Raw genomic sequence first — 19,774 nt, 5'->3', positions numbered from 1 at the left:
TAGAGTACAGAGGGTCCCTGTAGAGCAGTGGGCAGCAATCCTGTGGCTCTCCTTTTCAGATAAAGGGAGAGACAAGCTCCTCTCTGTAAGAGAAGAGGATGCTGATGATTATTATATCTTGAAAGCTGCTTTAATAGATGGGTTTGGCTTAACCACTGATCAATACAGACTTAAGTTCAGAGACACCCAGAAAGCACAGAATCAAGATTGGGTAGACTTTGTGGATTGTGCAACCAAGGCACTGGAAGGTTGGTTAAATGGCAGTAAAGTTAATGATTATCAAGGATTGTATAATCTCATTATGAGGGAGCAGATTCTTAATAATTGTCAGAACCAACTTTTACACCAGCACCTGGTGGACTCTGATCTGACCTCTCCCCAAGAATTGGGAAAGAAGGCAGACAAATGGGTCCGAACCAGGATCAGGCCTAAGAACCAAGTTGGTGACCAGAAGAAGGATTCCACTAAGCCCAAAGAGAACGGTGGGGATGATAAACAAGAAAAGTCCTCTGAAGGGCCCCAACAAACCAGTGCTGGGGGTGGGTCCCAAAATACTTCCTCTAATACCAAGAAACCATATTGCCATGTGTGTAAGAAACCTGGCCACTGGAAAACTGACTCCAGCTGTCCTAAGAATGGCAATAAAGAAAGTGTTCCTCCAAAACCAGCTCCAACACCTCCTGTTACTACTAGTAGTAATCCCCCAGGTGGTGGGAGTGCACCCAAAAATTTAGTTGGGTTCTCTTTGGGGACACCAGTGGACTCTGGCCTAGCCAGGTCCCCTGCATTAGCAACAATGGTCTGTGATGGTGGCATGGGGTTTGCCAACTTTACCATGAGCCCCAGTATTCTGGGCAGGTACAGACAAGAACCAATGATCAATGGTCAGAAGGCTGTGGCCTATAAGGACACAGGGGCCAGTGTCACCATGGTGACCAAGAGGCTAGTGCCCCTAGATCAGCTTTTACCTGGGTTTAGTTATCAGGTGACCAACATTGATGGAATCAGGACAGATCATCCCATGGCAGTGATAAATCTCAGCTGGGGAGGAGTCACTGGCCCCAAGAGGGTGGCAGTGTCCCCAAACTTGCCTGTAGATTGTCTACTGGGGAATGATCTAGAAATCTCAGCCTGGGCTGAGGTTGACCACAAGGCCCATTTGAAAATGGTAGGAGTTCCTGAGAGAGTGGATGAGACCCTGAGGGCCTCACCTCCACCCCAGGAGGAAATAGAAAGAGTGAAGCCTGAAACTATGGATCACTCTACACAAACAGAGAGCATAGGGGAGGAAGAGCAGTCTTCCCCCCACCAGACTACAGGTAAAGGTCCAGTTTCTCAGGGAACTGACCCTGCCCCTTGTGAAGTAACTGCCCCAGAAGTGGACAGCCCTGACCTGCCCACCTCTCTGATGGCAGGGGATCCTTCCAAGGTGGTACCCAGTCTGGAGCAGGTATCCTGCCCCTCTCTACCCTGCCTCAGTCAGCCCAGGGCTGCAGAGGTCAGGGAGGTCAGTGGACCCTTATTGGGCCCCTGCCCAGAGGAACCCCCTCATCAACAGATTAGGGACACCCAGCAGAGTAGTTTCAGCCAGGTGAATATTCCTCTACAAACTGAGGGATCCCCCTTACCCCTAGGTATAGGCACCCCTCAAATGGATGTTGGTGAGCACAGGGAAACCTGGGGCCTAGCTGCCCCAGACCTTCCAGTGCCCTCCACTATTCCAGCCAAAGGGATCCAACCCCCAGCTGTAGGCAGCCAGAGGTTGACCCTTAGGGCCAGATATGACACCGTCCTGGGCAGAAAGGCTTCCATAGTGGCCAGTGATCTGAGGAGGTTGAGACCAACCCAAGTAGGGTCCCACTTCCAGACTCAGACACCCCACCAGCCCACCTCTGACCCAAAAACCAATACAGGTAATTTCCCTAGACTTTGGAGAAACTCTAGAACCCCTTGGGGTAGGATTTCCCAAGTGGACCATGACACAGGGAGCAACCATGTTAGTACAGGTTCTTCCTTATCTGGACAAGGTTAGCCTTATCTCCTTTCGTTTGGGGGGGGGGGGGTTATGTAGGAGAGTGGAATCTGACTAATGGTTGCCCCCAACTTTTTGCCTGGTATTTAAGTGGTTTTTGACTAGTCTGGCTGGGATCCTGCTATCCAGGACCCCAGCCTATCTGCTTTCTCCCTAAAACTGTTGTGAGTACTCTAGGTACAAACATAATTGGATGCTGGACATGCCCTACCAGTCCCTTATAGATGGTACCCTAGGTACCCAGGGCATGGGGCCCCCAGTAGGCCTACCAGGGCTGCAGCACTTATTGTGCCACCCTGGGACAGCCACCCAAACTGACACCACCAGGCCACTACTGTAGCCTGGGTAAGGTGGTGCTAGCACCCCTTACAGGGATGTAGGTACCCTATGTCCCATACCATTACAACACATATACTCTCATAGGTCACCCCTATGGCAGGCCCTGGTAATCCTACAGGGCTGGGTGCTGAGGTATGTGTGAGGGGGGACCCCTACGTGAGTAGGACCTCCCTGCAACCTTCGTAACATCGTTACTGGGTTGTTTGTAGTGTAGCCATACCATATACTCTGAACCGCATTATAAGTTATTGCGTCATCGCTGTAACTTTGGAATGGCTACACCGAACCATATCGTGTTTGGTGTCAAACATGAAGGAATCATACCCCCAGTCCAGCCATGGGCATGGGGGCACGATTCCCCCTTGCTAGGAGGGTGATATGGGAAAAGCGGTAGAATTTGGAAACCAATTTAAAAGTGCACATGTACCACAAAATGGCTACTGTTCGCCACCTACACGACTCTGGCTGGCTGTTGCTGGGGAAAACCCCAGCCTCGCCATCTGGACAATAGGGCTCCTGTGGCAGGGAGGTGCCAGCACCTCCCCAGACAGGATATGTGGATTGGAACAGGGTGGGTGCACCAAAAGTCCATTCAGAGTTGCACGTAGGCAGCTGCAGAGCCCCAATTCTGCATACACCGCCTGGAACCGGTTCAGGGGCATCCTGCCCCTCGCCCAGGTGGGAAACACACAAAGGGGAGTGGGTGTAGCCACCCTTTCCCGCCTCTACTCTGATTGGTAGGCTCTATTTTGGACCATCCCCTAATCTTGGGGATATATGGGAATAACTTTGCCCTAGAGCCTTAGATTCGTACAGGATTTCACAGAACTGACCTTCGACGAGCTGCTGCCCAGCTGACTGAAGAAATCTCCCTTGGGATAAAGGAGTTATCCCCCTGCTTGGCAGGCACCTAAAAGACTACAAGATACCCGGTTGGAACTTCGTTGCTCTCACGACCTTCGACGCCTTCCAGCAACCTCGAGGTGGGTCTCCAGTGCATCCCAGCGTCCTGTGAGCGTGCCCAGCAAGTCTGAGCACCCTGGACCACGTGGGTGTCGAGATCCCCGCATACCCCGAGACACCGGCCACCTCTTGTCCAGCACACGACCCCGACCAGTGGGGAAGTTGTGCTTTGGCCTAATCTTGAGCCAACCTTCAAGCAGCACTTGTGCCGACCCTCAGCTCCCTGGCCCGCTCCGGTGGCCCGTGGGAGCCCTTTTACGCACTCCATTTTGCTGCCTTCCGCGGTCCCTTGTCTCTCGACTTGTGGGCCCTGACGGAGGACAATCTTCTTTTCTAAGAGTTCCCCTGGTTGCTCCAGGCCTGCTCTACGCTCCCTGCAAAGGAGAGCACCCTCAGACCACGTGGGTCTGCACCAGCAGCTGCTTTGTTCATCTTGCGTGGGTTGCGGTTGCCAATGCTTAGTGGATCCAATCGGGACACTAACACCGCAGCGACCCTCAGCCGACGTGGGACAGTCGCCCTCCAGAAGCTGGCCTTCCTTGAAGCCTCCCGGAGCCCGTGACTGCAGAGCCCAGCTGTACCTTCCACACCTGAAGCACCCGACATCCACGAGCTCCTTCCTGTGAGCTCCCTGGTCACTGTGCTGTGGCCCAGACTCTGTCCCCTCTGCTTTCAGGTTCATCTTTGTCTTTTCTTCAACTTCAATCTTCACGACTTCAGCGACACTTCCAGCTAGCAGCAGTTTGGACTCCTTCTCCATAGAAAATCAGCCCGCGACCCGACACCAGAATCGACCTATGCACCCGGCTTCCCTGGGGCAGGTAACAGTGGTACTTCGGTACTTCCGTGGTGGTGGGCTCTCCAAAGCCTTAAGTCTCAAGCCTTAACTTTGTACTGTTGTTAGAAGTGTCCTTAAACCTTAATTATTCAACCGCGACATTCTCCATAGGCTAACATTGCGATCCCGACAGCAGCTTCTCGCACTGCACACGCCTCCCGTGGGTCCCCTTCCTCTTAACTGTGGGTGGATTCTTAAGGGGCCAGCGATCCTGAATGCCCTAGGCATTGCCTGTAGAATTGTCGTGGTTCTTATACCACTATTTTAGTATATGGTTTGGTCCCCCCCTGGGGCCCATTGATTTCCATGCTATTTATTGTGTTTAGAAATGCTTGTTTGAATTGTAACTTTGCCACTAGCCACATAAAGTGACTGTGGGATTCTGTCTAGAATAAATACATATATTTTATATATATACCTGTGTGGGCTACTCTTTCATTTGGTTATTCAAGAGGTTATTATGGTAAAACAATAAGCTTAACACTCCTTCAAGACTTAGCCTGAAGGCTGCTCTCCACAGCTACCACTAGGATAGCTTTCTTTAAAGGTTGTCTTAAACCTACCATCAATAGGAGTCGAATTGGACTGGTGCAAGGTGTCCCTATAACTAGGAACAGCATATGCCAGGCCAACTTCTCACACCAGCACTTTTAACAAGTCAGGTACTGGAGATGCCAGTGCCTTGGATGGAAAAAAACAAACTGCAATTTTTGGACAACAATTCTGCCTCTTGAGCAAGGGGCGGATGGAGAATTCCTTGCCAAAAGAGGCTCAAAAGGAAGAGGCGGAGGTGGGAGAGGCAGAAAAAGAAGAAACAAAGACAAAAAGAAGCAGAGACAATCCCCATGGGAGCACGGAGGGGGGCCAAGCAAAAGGGACTATAATGGCAGGTAGCAACACAGTTATTAACTTGTCCAGTAGAAGCCGGACACCTACAGAACTCAGGCTTCTTAGTCTTGGCCTATCACTCTGTCCTATGGAAAAGTATGACTTTATTTCCACCAAAATTGATGTATTTAAGTCTATTAGACGTTTGAAACTTAAAACATTCTTTGCAATCAACTAAAGACAATATAAAGTCAAAGGACACAAAGAACTGGGCCACCAGCATTGGATGATTTGACCATTGGTGATATTTACTTTTTGACTACATTGGCGGCAATACAGGATGAGAGTAGAGACACGAGAGATGTTGAATCAATGTAAGATGAACAAGGCATAGCATTTGATCATAATGCTCTTGGAAAATTCAAGCCTATATCTAAATTTATTCCAGTACTTGGTTTTGATATGATTGATGCCTTTCATGAAAAAGAAGTCTGGAAAAGAGTACAAAAAAAGCAAAACGAACATCACATGGTCTCAAAGGAAAGCAATTGAATTATCGGCTAAGGACTGCAGTATAGTAATCAGACCAGTGACAAGGGAGGGAATGTAGTAATCATGCCCCTTGACATGTATACCACTGAGACAAGTAAGTGACAGGAACTGCTGTGCCATTATCACTAGAGCAGAATATAAACACACCATCAGTCAGTACTGGGACAAACTAAGGGCCCCATTGGGATGGCGGGCGGATTGCCCCCGCCAGGCCGGCGGCAGCCTCCGCTGGCCCGGCGGGGACGATCCACATGCCGTCCACACCTAAAAGATCCCCGCCATATTAGGATGGCTGGGGGTCCGCGGCGGACGGAAACACTGTCTGCTGCTCTTCCACCAGTCAACTCGTCGACCGGGCGGAAAACCTGAATAATATGGTGGCAGTGTCTGCAAGACACCGCCATCCATATTATAATGTGAGCGGAGACATGGAAAGGCATGAGGTCTTTGCAGTTGTCGGGTGGGGGTGCACATGGGGGGTACTTATGGTACCCCCCTACATTGGCATGGACAAGGTGTCAGGTACTGCGCGGTGCCTGTCACCTTGTGCATGCCAATGCACAATGGGCATTCCCAGCATTGTGGCGGGCAGTGCTGTGTGCACCGCCCGCCACTATGCTGGGAATGGGGGATGCCACCGCCACGGTGGCGGTGGCATCCTAATTGCAGGTGCAGGACCGCCGCACCCCTTGCGGACGGTCCCGCATTCCATTACGGTGGCGGGTGGACTTTGTCCACCCGCCATCATAATAGACCCCTTAGTGTATGGTAAGAAAGGGGTTTAATTGAAACAGAAGAGTACCAATTTTTTAAAAATCTCCACCCTAGGGTACCCACTCCATACCTTCTCCCTAAGGTACAAAAGTCCATCACTAACCCTCCAGGGAGATCGATAGTCTCCTCATTCAGTAGTCTGCTAGAAACCAACTCAAAGTACATCGATCACTTTTTGATTCCTTTTGTGTGTGCTGTACCCTCACAAATTGCTGACACCAAGGATATTCTCAGGAGGTTTGATGGGATACACTTGGAGCCTGATTTCCTCCTGATAACCCTTGATGTCAGAGCATTGTATATCAGCATTCAACACCAAGATGGTATAAAAGCTTCAAACACTGTCTTAGAGCAATGTGTTGAGCCTCTTCTCACACACACAAATGCTCCTAGAAATTATTAAATTTTGCTTGACCAATAATATTTTTATCTTCAACAGGACACTTTGCAGACAGGTGCAAGGGACTGCGATGAACACCTGCTTCACACCCAGCTATGCAAATCTTCTCATGGTCTGGTGGAAGGAGCAGGTGTCTACTGCACCCGAGCCCAGAGATTACTTGGAGAGAGTTGTACTCTGGTTACGATTTATTGATGACCTTTATATAATTTGGCTGGGCAGTGAGGAAGATGGCAACAGATTTGTGGAAAGTCTTAACAGGAATAATCTCAATCTTGAGTTCACTGCAAATCTCAGCAGGGAACATATTGTGTTCCTGGACATAGAAGTAGTTATAGTAGAGAACAGTGTCACCTCCAAACTACAGTGCAAATCTATGGCAGGCAATAGCTGACTTCATGCTCTCAGCAGCCACCCTGGGCAGATAATTTGGAGCATACCCTTTGGGTAATCGATATGTGCCAAGAGAAATTGCAGTGATAATAACACCTTTTAAGTAGAAAAGGCCGCCATGATAGAACGCTTTGTGTAAGTGGTTACCCCAAATTTGTATTGGACAAAGCAGCTCAAAGGTTTGACACACGAACTAGGAATGAGATTCTGTGTGGACCAAGCAGGGAAGAAAAAACTGTTACAGATAGGGAGGACAGTGACATTAGACTCATTACCACATACAATGCCAAATCAGGAAGCATATGGAAGATTCTAACCAAGAACTGGGAACTCCTACACTTTGACCCAGTGATAGGTGACAACATGGGGAACAGGCCCAAGATCACCTACAGCAGAATGGGTTCTCTCAGGGACATGTTAGTTAAAAATGACATCTGCATGGGTGCTAACAATCAGGATGTACTAGGTGGACTGCTGTAAGGCATTACGTATGTGGTAAATGTAAAGCCTGTGAAGACTTAACTAAATGCAAGGAAATTGTGATTCTGTGTACTAATAAGGTGAAACCTATCACAAAGTTCATCACATGATGTACACCTTATGTGGTATATATTTTGGAATGCCCTTGTGGCCTCAGGTATTTGGGCAGTACCATACACCCTATATGCAAAAGAATTCTAGAGCATGCTAGTGGGATTATGAACCACGATGAGCACTACCCAGGTGCAAGACACTTGAAACACATCACAACAGTGACAGGAAACAACTGAGGTTTAATGGGATCGATCACATTGTAGCATATCCTGGGGGGGGGTCGTATCTCCACATTGAGGAATCAGGAATCTAGATTCATTATAGAGTTTAACACTAAGGCCCCACAGGATATCAACTCAGATTAGGAGTTAAATGTCCAAATGGATTAACTGCGATTTTTTGAGTTTGAGCGTGGTCCTTTGCTAGCTGTGCTTGTTGTACATGAGCTTTTAGTTATGCTCCCTCAACAATGTGCGTAACCTTTTTATGTGTCTTTTTAAATAACACGGAGAAGAGGAAGGGAATCTCAGCTGGCATGCTGGGTTCGAGAGGAGAACCCGGCTGGGGATCCTACCCTTTTCTTCCTGAAGCAAATGGAGCACTTGGGTAAGATATTTGCTCTTTTAATTTTTTGATCTATTCTGTGTAAATCAGTAATGTTATTGTGTATTATGAGTTGTTTAATTGTTTGTCTCCATCCTGTCTCTAACACTTGAGAGCGCTCTTTTGATTGTGTGGTTACAATTTGTAAGCCTAGTCATCTGTTTTCTCACTTTACTCTCTTGACTTCCCACAGATACCTCAGTCCACATGGGCCTTATTCATTGTTGGTGACCTCAAAGCCAGCCTTGACTTGTATTTATCTGCACCTTGCATGCCTCCAGTTAGTTTTAGTGGATATTCTTTTAAGACCCTCTTGGGCCAACCTGGTCTTTTCATTGATTTCTCAGTACATGTCTCCAGGCAATTGCTTTGAGCCTCTTATTGTTCTGCAATCGCCCACTAGGATATATGCAATATTTTATTCAGTGCACTCTAATTAATTTGAGATATATTTGATTATTGTATACATATACAGGTGAACGTTCTACAGTTCAATTACAGCTGTGATCTCCTCTCAGAAAGTCTCCGTCACTATGTTTGTTACATTACTGTGCATGCAAATATGACAAGGCGCATATGCTCACAAAGAACATAGATTGGATAAATTGGAGAATTGCATAAAACTACGCAAACAAAGAAAATGTGCACGTAGTACAGCGGATTACCAAGCAGAACGTTTTCTTACATTTCATTTCATTTGATCATATATACAATGCCGTCAAAGGAAACATCAACAAAGTTGACACCATCTCTACAGCAATGGCCAGCAGAGAACCAGACACTACCAATGATACCAACACTTCTAACACGTCAGGCATGGGAGATTCCAGTGCCTCGGAAGTGGAGAACTGAACCGCAATTTTGTTACAACAATTCCGCCACTTGAGCAAGGGGCGGATGAAACTACGTTCATCAGTGATAAGATCCTGGGAAATAGACACTGAATCAGCAAAATTATGAGAACACATGTTAGAAATGCCATATGCATCAGTAATTTTGCGTGAGAGCGGTGGAGAAGGAAACTCAGGAGTTTTCAGAGCAGTTGAACTAACACCTGTATCAGTAAGACAGGAGGCGGGATTTTCATTGATTATACATCCTATGTGTGGCCCTTTTTGATCTAGAGGAATAAATGCTTTCACAAAACAGTGAGGTGGACTATCCTAACATGGAGGATATCGATTTTGTGAAAACTTGGTGAACTCCTGCTGATCATACTGATTGTGTGAACTCTGGGGCAAGATAAGGCAGTCTCATTTCCAGTGTCCCAACTGCCTGAGCCACCCGTTGGACCAGAACCATCCATTCCTCGGTCTTGGCTTCAATCTGATCTCTCAACTCCCAACACAGACTATTTGATGTCCTATTTCTTCCCAGCCCTCAAACTAACCATTTGTTGGAAGAAGTGCATTTGCAAAGACACTAGCTTCGTTTTGGAAGACCTTTCAGTCTTTCCTTCTTACCTTCTTTTTCAGCAAGACACTTGTTTGCAACAGAAACTCATTCAGAAAGAGTCTTAGTTTGCCATCTGATGCAGGTAAAACTAAATTGCTCCTGTACTTTCAGCAATAGCTCCTGATCGAACGTTGTTTCTTGAAAGGTTTCCATTTCATTAGTAATACCAGAATAAAGATCAAACGCACCCCTCAAACGATCAAGGTAATCAGCACATGTTTCACCTTTGTTCTGCTTGAAATTATTATCCTTGATCAAAGACATTTTCACAGGGCAGACTTCAATACCAGCGTTCAAAAGTGCATTTCTAGCAGGAATAACAGCAGCTTCAACCACAGGTGCCTGTTGTGGCTAATTAACCTTCTCTAATAATCAATCTCTTACTTCATTTGTTATAATAATGCATAACAATTGATTACCTAAACCCACTTAGGTTTATAACATTCAAATACTGTTTGCCAATCCTCACAGAACTGTTTATTGTTGTCCCATATATTAGGGAATTGATACATAACATTTACGGGGTCAGGGGTAGACCAGAGGAGGGCGGGTACCTTCCTCTGGAACCTCAATACTCTGTCTGGGGTAGAATGGCATGTGTTTGAATATAGGCAATTTCATTGTGGTCATCATTATCCTCCTCACTATCTGAAGGTGTATGCTCTCTCACCATTCGCACTGCAGTCTTCCTTAGACTATTTTTATGCATCACTGTGGTGTAGTGGGGGTATGAATGAGATCGCATTGAGGGTGCGAACCAGAGTGTCGTTCAGTCAACCTCCCATCTTATCCTCTTTCCAGTCTTGCGTCTACTTGCCACAGCTGCCGAGCTCACTGTGATTTGTTGTGCTTGCTTGCTTGCCGTGGATTTGTTTGCTGGCCCATTGACTGGTGCTGTTTTGTTCCCAGGTGTGCCTAGCGATGCACACCAAGGATCTTCTGCTAGTATAGAGAAACTCAGGCTATGTAACATAGCTTCATATTGTCCTTCTACTGCTTCCTACTAGCGATTTGGGTAAGCACATAGGGAGGAGGTGGTGCAGTGGGGCCAAATGTCTTAGACCTGTCCCTCCAGAAGACTAATTTGGTATCTCAGTTTCTCATCAATGTCTTTCAATCCCTGGATCCGAGATTCTTGCTTCCACTTCATGGCTTCCTCATAATAATTGAGAAAGAATGATAACTGCTCTCTGCTGGATTTATACTTCTAATCCTTCGACTGTGTCCAGAAAATCCTTTTTAGCCTCATGGCTAGAGCACTTGGCCCATTTTCAATGTACCAGGCATGAACTTTTCTTCACTCTATTGGTACATCGTGTGACACGGAGGTCCTTTTTCTGGGGATTTATCAGTCTTTAACTTAGCAATGGTAGAATGAAAACAGTGGCAAAAGCCAACAAAAACGAGTTCAGAACACAGCACGGTGAAAGCAAAACGTTTAGGGATGACCCTGCAGAGAGGACCAAGTCCAACAATAGCCAAGACGAGATGATACAATTTATTTCCTTAACTGAACATCTGTGGCTGTAAAGTGGGAGCACTGGTAAGATCTTCCTCAGAGTTTTGATGCTGAAACATGCTAACTTTATTTTACTGTTCTGAGGCTTAGGCATAAGCCAAGAACTTCAGGCTGCTCACCTTTGACTTTGGGGAATTCAAGCTCAACCTTTTGGCAATAGTAGAGGAACAATAACGGGAGTGGTCTTATTTGGAATATACATCAGTATCTAGCAGACAAACACTTATCATAACAGCAAATGTTATGTCTGAATGATAAGTTCAATGATTCCCAGGGGAATTCAGAAATATTATACGGGTGGCACTTAAAGAGGAATTCTGTAGAACACTGCAAGGCAGTGGTTTAAAACTTGACCAGGAGGGGAGCTTACCTTCAATAAGTGTGGTTGAAGGTGGGGTGGAAGACAATGTCAAAATTGATGGTGAGATCAGACTTGAAGAGGGACTTCCTCCTACATCCAGGGTCTTTCTCAGACAATCCAACTTGGGATATTAACGGAAATTAAATACCATGTCCAGGCCATAAACTCCCTTTAGAGGGGCTGAGAAAACCATTAGGATTTAAATGATTGGAAGGTTGAATTGCCCTACACTTGCCTTGAGGGAGTCTGGTAGTAGGTGTCAGTGATTTAGTTCAGTTTTCCTTAGGAGGTATCTTTTACTTCACTGTGATTGGAAACCGTCTGAAGATGTTATGGGCGACATTTTTAGAAATGCAAATGCTGATTCAATGGTTTCCTTCTGTTATGCTGCTTTACAGTTGCACAGTACAACCAAATCAATATTTCATTGCCATTCAATGAAAAATACAATGAAATTACAAGATGTTTGATCATAAAAACTACATATTCCTCACCCATAAATGTCTAAAGTAGTCAAATTGGTCTACTTTGAAACCAAGGGGGCAGATTTACAAGCCCCTTGCGCCACTTTTATGTCACTTTTCCCATGTTAAAAGTGACGCAAAAGTGGAGCAAGGGGCTTGCAAATCTGCCCCAAGGTGTCCCAGACTTTGGTGTGTGTTTGATGGAGTTTATTACAGCAGCATTGTGTTTTTTGCTCTTGTAAGGATACATTGGTTACCACAATAGGTGATACAGCGTGTCATCCTATCTGTCACTGTCGACTTTTCCTAGCTAACATACCCAGATGCCAAAAATAGGATTTACTCTCCTCTTTCTCTACTGTTTTCTCCCAAATTACTGTTTCTATAAAATAGATTTAAAGGTCCCTCACAGAACATTTCCCTTGGGTGCACTCCACAAGCAGAATGCCTGCTCTTTTTCAAGAATCGAGCTTTTGCCTCCCAGTTGGTCCTTCTTCTCTTTGATGTTTATTGCACTTAACATATTGCATGGTAAGTAAGTGCTTATATAGCATGGACCTTGTTTTGGACCACAGTAGTGTACTGAACATAGATAAGTAATATGTGTGCAGAAACAAATCAGTTACAGCTTATCAGTTGTATTTTTATAAACAAAAAAAAGAAAGTGGTAGTCTCTTTCATAACCAATGGCCTTATTTAAAGTGCCATAGACTATATAATGCTTTTGCAATGCGGTGGACGGAACATTCACCACATTTGTGATGAGGTATCCCATCCTCTAAACTCTAAACAAGGCCCAAGTGTGCCAAAGCAATTATTTTCATCCCCCACCTTCTCACTGCTCTCTCATTACACTTTAATTGGACTAGTCAATTACTTCATGCCCTAGGTTTTGTGATCTCAGCAGAGGCACTGTCCACAAATCTGGTGCATTTTAGCAAGAAACTCGTTACTATCATGCATTTTCTGGTTTATGAGGGTGTCACCCCTGTACAGAAGCCATTTATTAACATTCTTCATGTCACACAGGCATTGAAAACTCGAAGCATACATCAGGGAAGGCCCTCGTAATTCCAACATATGTCTGCTCTCGGCTGTAGCAAAACAGAGGTTTTCTTCTGTTCTGTGATGACTGAATTGCACAGAGGTTTAGAATGGAAGCTATTGGGTTCTTTGGCACTCATCACAATAGAAGACACCAGTCTTCTAGAGTCTGATGGAGCAGAACACATACAAAGGTAAGATGGCACAATCAGAAAAACAGGAACCTAAGACTTGCTTAGTCTACTTAATCCATATAAAGATACAAGACAAGAAAAAAATCAACGAATATATTGACCTCAAAATGTACATTTATGCAGCAAGATATATCAAGACTTTAAAAAAGGACAACAACTAATTCACGAAAGCTTTAGTATATCGATCTTTTGTGTCTCACCTTGTGCTTGCTCTAGGTCTGAGCACTTGATTTCCTGGTTTCAAGCACTATTTTAGGCAATTGGCACGTGTATTTAAAATATTAACAACCTTTTTTTCTACAAATGATAGCCTTCTTCAAAACATTTTCGTAAAGCACAATGTGTGACTTATCTTGCAATGGTCTGATAAAATGGCCATAGCACAATTTGTTTTGAGCTAAAATCATACTCTACTCTGTTTGCGTGGCATTATTTTTCCATAATTTCTCTGCTTTGGTTACCTAGTTAATATTTCTTATTCTTGCTCTTATTCGTTCTTCACATAAATGGGAAAATGGGTTAAAAAAGTGACCATCATTCAACCAAGTTGCAACCCTCCAAATTTTCTGATATCATAAGATGTAACACAAACAAACCAACAATTGCTTAAAAAGAGATTGAGAAAGAGATTGAGATGTCTATTGTGCTTTTACAAGAATTCGTATTCGAACTAGGCATAGGCGGAGTTTGTTGAGTTCCGTGCAGTGATCAAAAAACTCTGCCGTGCTATGTGGAGTTCCACAAACAGCGGAGTTCATTAGGTTGCGCCATTTGTGCTGATTTTTAGTGCCAGTGGTTTTCCCACGCTGAAAAATCAGTGCGAACAGCACCATGCGCAGCACAAGAGGGCGCTGCTTTTTTCTGCGGCTCAAGTAGATGTTCTACTCAAGCGGCAGCTTCCTCAACGCAAACGTTGAGAAATCTTGCTGGGAGGTGGTCTAGCGTTGGATTTTCCTTGCTCATGCTCGCCAACTTAATGTTGGTGAGTGCGAGCAAGGAAACAACTCCTTTTTGGAACTCTGCGTGCTCCTGTGGAAATATGGATTTTTCTGATCAGTTATGTCCCCTATCTTGGACCCCAACGGTTTCATGTATGAATCACAAGTACATGTATGTTCCCTCCAGTTCCAGTTATGAAGACGCAAACACATGTGCGTCCACCGTCAACATGTCCTCTGTCAGATCCGCCATGAATAGGCCGGATATTCCATTCCTAAGTATGAAAGGCTACCGGCTTTATATGGTTCACTTATGCCATTTTACAGTCCAGGCAAGTAGGCCCTGATTCTGTCGTCAAACTCTTCTTGCCTTCTGCCTCTGAAAGCTCCAGTCTGAGCCTGCATCTGTGACCATGAACTTTGTCTCATTCTCTGCGCGGCTCACGAAGCCTGACATCAGCCTATTCTCTGCCAAGAACTGTATTTTCGCCTTCGAATTATCTGCTTCACTCCTTAGCCGATGCATTCCTGTCTAGCAGTTTAAGTAAACATTCTTCCAGTTACCGAGCAAAGGCTCGGCTTCTCTGTCTTTATGCAAGTAATTCATAGCCCTGTTACCATGGAATATTCCTACCCCCTCGCATTTAGTGTAGACACTTAGACGCTTGTACACGCACTCACAGTCAGTATAGAATAGATTTTGTTCGAGAGACCTTTCTTTTTGGATAACACAGTTCTTTAAACATAGGATATTAGATATGATTTGGGATTAGGTTGACATAACCCCAGACTTTTGTCTCCACATGTAGAGCTAAATGTCAAGTCCCTTTCTCCCTCTAGTTGCACGTCTATCACACGTCATGCGACTGCGCACGCATCTCTGCCAAATATTTCTGCTGACATTGCAGGATTCTCCAGGTATCCACCCACACATGACAAATTACCCATTATCATCAAGTGGACGCCCACATGGACGCCCACCTTCACGCCTACTTACACGCCCACATGCTCTTATCTCATTCTCTCTTGCTCTCTTGCTTACGTACAATTGAGAAATGTATATATACTGTACTCTGTGAATAATGTTTTGAGAATATTGAGAATACTTTTGAGCCCCTTTCCAGATCCAATTTTGGTGATGGAAATATTCTCCCTTTGACTCGAGTTAATGGAATAAATCCCTTTATGAACCTGATACCACAGACTCAGCCTCTTGCTTTATGCATGATCTTATTTATATTTTAAAAGTCTGACAGCGTAATATTTTATTTACCACAAAATGGCGCCCGAACAGTTTAATCTCTTTCCCCACACGCCGGAGATGAAGGTCCAGTTTTGCCCCCTTCCATAGCCGTGATGGACTTCAAGCGCGCACGTCGCGGGTCTTCCCGCCAACTCCCTCAGGCCAACGAAGGGGACAGACTGCGACCAGGCATCCATACGAGGCGGTGAGGAACGCAGATTGTCCTACCCAGAGCCCACCTGCGAGAGAGCTGTGTCCGAGGTATACAGAGGCCCACCAAGTGTCCAGAGTGTCCGAAGTTTTCGAGTCGAGTCCAGTTCGGTTCAAGTTCAGTTCAGTTTCCGAGGCCTTCCGTTTCCGAGCTACCCGGTGAGTACCATTACCGGGGAGGCGTTCTGACGTGCACATAGGTTGTGCCGGTCAAGACGGGTTTGGGTACACAAATCCGGTCTGCACTGTTTCAGCAGTGTATCTGTACTGTTTAGCAGTATATCTAGTATATCAAGTATATAAATTCAGAATAATTCAGTTAATGCCGAGTATTATGTTTAAGTGATTAAGTTTTCCTTAGATCGTCATCATCATCGTTGCTCAGTTAAATGTTAAATGTTAAATGTTTTAAATACGTCCTGCATATTGTGGTGTGAATGAATGTTCATTATCGTGTTTATTGTATTAAGTTTGTTCAAGATCAAGTATCAGATCAGTTCTCAATATGCCGCTCTTTTCGAAATTAAGACAGATCACAACTAGAAAAGGGGTACTCGAAGAAGCTGTTCCCATTCCACCTAGGGACACTCCAGGGTACTTTATGTATCATAAGCATGGCCTAGATGCCGTATTATTTCTTGATTTATGGGTGAACTACACCAAGGATTTACCAGAAAGTCAGAGGTGGCCCGCAGTTGGGACATGGGATGCAGATTGCATCATGAGAGTAGAAGAAGAATTATGGAAAAAGATAGCCGGACAGTAACAGAAAGACGTCATTGATTTATGGCGAAAAGAATCGTATAGACGTAGGGAAAAAGCACGTAGACAGGAAGAGAAGAGTAAGGAGAATTCAAATAAAGTTCGAGAAAATATGTTAGTTGAGGAAGGTATCCGAGTAAAAGCAGAACAAGTAGATGGACAACGAAACACTCTTATGAAAGAGTAATTTTTGAAAAGTTTAGCTTGAAAAAAAAAAAAAAAAAAAAAAGAATTGTGGGTATTTCGAATTTGCAAATTGTTCAAGAATACAGGTTTGTGTTCTTGATGGTCCAGTGAGCCAATGTGCTGGGTCAAGTCGGTAAGATTATGACCCCCTGAGTGCAAATTGTATATAAAAATAATTTTTCAATTGGGCGAATTATTGCAGTTTTTCTGGAATTGAGTAGTCTTTTTGTCTTTGACAGCTTCAGAGTGAGGAGAAGGTGGGGGCTGTGTAGAGCAGTATGTGATACAGAAATCGGAGACAGATTCTGACCTTGTAGCCAGTGTAGGTGGGGGCCGGTGAGAGGAGCAGAACAGAGGCACTGCTTAGACAGCTTCTCTGACATCGCATCTGTGTAATGCCTGCAGCCGGAACAACGAAAAAAAGTTGGCTGGCAGCCCAGGCTCAGGCCGCGCTGAGGGGCTATTTTTAACTTCTCTGATAAGACAGGGCAGCTGAGAAATGTAAGTCGAGAAAGATTTCCTTGTTCTATTCTGTGCAAAACAAGTGCCCCGAGGAAATGTCTATGGAGAAGATTTGTTTTATGTTTTAGCAAATGCTATATTGCTTCTGGCCAGAAAGTAAAATGTTGCTCTTGCTTGGAATTTTAAGGGCTATGTGCCTATATAAAAACGATTTTCAAATTCAGACATTTTTGAATTGTGGCCACAAGCTGCCACCAGTTGCATTGGATAAATGATCCAGTGGTTAAAAGTCTGTGAGGAGAGATGAGAGGTGCGTCTTCGTCTGGGACATTAGGGTACATTGTGTTGACGAAGATGCATAGCTCATTTTTATAAAAGAAAACAAACAGGTTCGTGTGTTCTTCGTTTTTGATTATTATTGCTGATTCTGTTTTTATAAAAGAAAACAAACAGGTTCGTGTGTTCTTCGTTTTTGATTATTATTGCTGATTCTGTGTGTCAGACTTGACACGGTGATTTCAGATGGGGGTGTATAGGGCAGGTAAATGAATTATTGATTATAAGCCTGACAAATTAAGCAGGACAGAATGTTCGCCTCTGAGCTGTAGGTACTGTAATTGCGCATCGCTGCTCATTTATATATGTTAGTGCAACTGTCTATGCTTTCTGTGCTTGGTATACTGATGGCTTGGCATATGTATTTTATATATGTTTTGTTTTTGTGTTGTATTGACCAGTCTGTTTAGCGTTTAATACCAAGTTCTCCTGTGCAAGTACAGAGATAGTCGTGACGACGGCGATCTTTGCACAGCGCTTGGCTGGAACTTGTTCACAATTACTAAATTTCACAGACGTGATATTACCTTTATCATGCTGTCAAAATAGCAGACAACACGTTATCAGTGTATGTCTAATTGGTGTTGGAGATGAATGAAATAAAAGAAAAAATTATGCAAGACTAAAATATTTTTCACATGACTGCCTTTCTCTTATAGACAGGCAGCCTCGGTCATATGTTTCCAGATTGGACATTAAGGAACAATTATGATCTGTGCACTCGCATCTTAACTCTTGAAAGGCCTGTTTTAAATAAGGACTGCCACCACAGAGTGACAAATGAGGCTCGGTATTTAGGGTAATGAGAAAATATCTGGCAGGATTTCCTTTTTAAAGTTTGCTTTAGTAAGCTCATTCTTGTAAGTGGTGGCCCCAAAAGTTGACTCGTTTTTAAATTAGGCTATTTATTGTATAGGTGGAAATTATTGCAAAATTACTGATTTCTTTAGCAGATAAATTATTAATTATCAACATTAACAACTGTTCTTGAACTTGGTTTTCCGAATATTTAGGTAATTTAGCATTCCTATTAGGGCCTACTAGCATTAATATTGACTTCAGGTTGGTGTAGGTTCATGTAATAGGGACATTTGCATATGAGATGTCATTTGGCCAGCTTATGAGCTAACACAATGAGGTTTGTACATTAATTTGAAGGATTTCTCGCCGTTTCAAATACGCTGTGTATCTCCTATAATTTTGCTTACGCCCAGTAGCTACACACAGGGATTAATAGTGTTGACAAGACACAGGGTTTGATAGTGTTTGACAGCAGTGAAATCTGTTTCAGATTTCCTCCTGTCAAAAAGGGGGGGGAGGAGGAGAATATTGGCTTTCTGCTGGCCCCTGAGGAGGTTCGCTTCCCGCTAGCCCCTTAAGAAATTAAGCCCCTTAGAAATTAGCCCCCTTAGAAATTAAGCCAAGGAAATAGATATGGTGTTTTCCCCTTTTTCTCATGTTTTATTGTGATCTTTCAGGGGAATTAGTCCAAGCCCCTAATACAGCTTCTACTAAAGTCCTCCCTTGGACACAAGAACACACTGTGGCATTTGAAGAATTAAAGAGAGCTTTATGTCAAGCACCAGTTTTAGCAAACCCTGATTACAACAAATCGTTTATGTTTTTGTGACAGAGCGGGATGGAACAGCACTATCTGTCCTAACACAAGATCATGCAGGAAAACACGAGCCCTGTGCTTATTTTTCTAGTACATTAGACCCAGTAGCACAGGCTTTGCCTGCGTGCCTAAAATCAGTTGCAGCAACGGCCTTAGCCATAAGACAAAGTGACTTGATAGTGCTGGGCCACCCTCTGACAGTACAAGTACCACATGCAGTAGAGGTTCTCTTGAACCGGACACAAACACAACACCTGACTGTAGCTAGACTGACAGGCTATGAGCCAACGTTATTTCAACCACACATAGAGATCAGACGATGCAACATACTGAATCCTGCTACCCTTTTGCCCTCCAGTACAGAAAGCGTTTCACCACACGACTGTGTTGAAGTAATACATACCGTGACTAAACCAAGACAAGACTTGACAGACGTTGCACTCCCAGACCCCGACCTAACACTATAAGTTGACGGCTCATGCATGAGGACAGGGGCGGGAGAATTAGTGGCAGCATATGCAGTGACTACTGATACTGTAATAATAGAGACTAAAAGAATAGACATATTGTCAGCACAAGCAGCAGAGCTCATCGCCCTGACACAAGCGTGCATAAGAGCTAAGCACCTGAGAGTAAACATTTACACCGATTCTCTGGCGAGAAAGAGGTTTCTTGACCTCTCATGGGGTCAAGATACAGCATGGCCCCATATTCAAGCCCTACTGG

This window comes from Triturus cristatus, chromosome 11 (genome assembly GCF_964204655.1).
Source record: "Triturus cristatus chromosome 11, aTriCri1.1, whole genome shotgun sequence".
Classification (NCBI taxonomy): domain Eukaryota; kingdom Metazoa; phylum Chordata; class Amphibia; order Caudata; family Salamandridae; genus Triturus; species Triturus cristatus.
The sequence above is the reverse complement of the archived record's forward strand: the minus strand, read 5'-3'. Positions refer to the sequence as shown.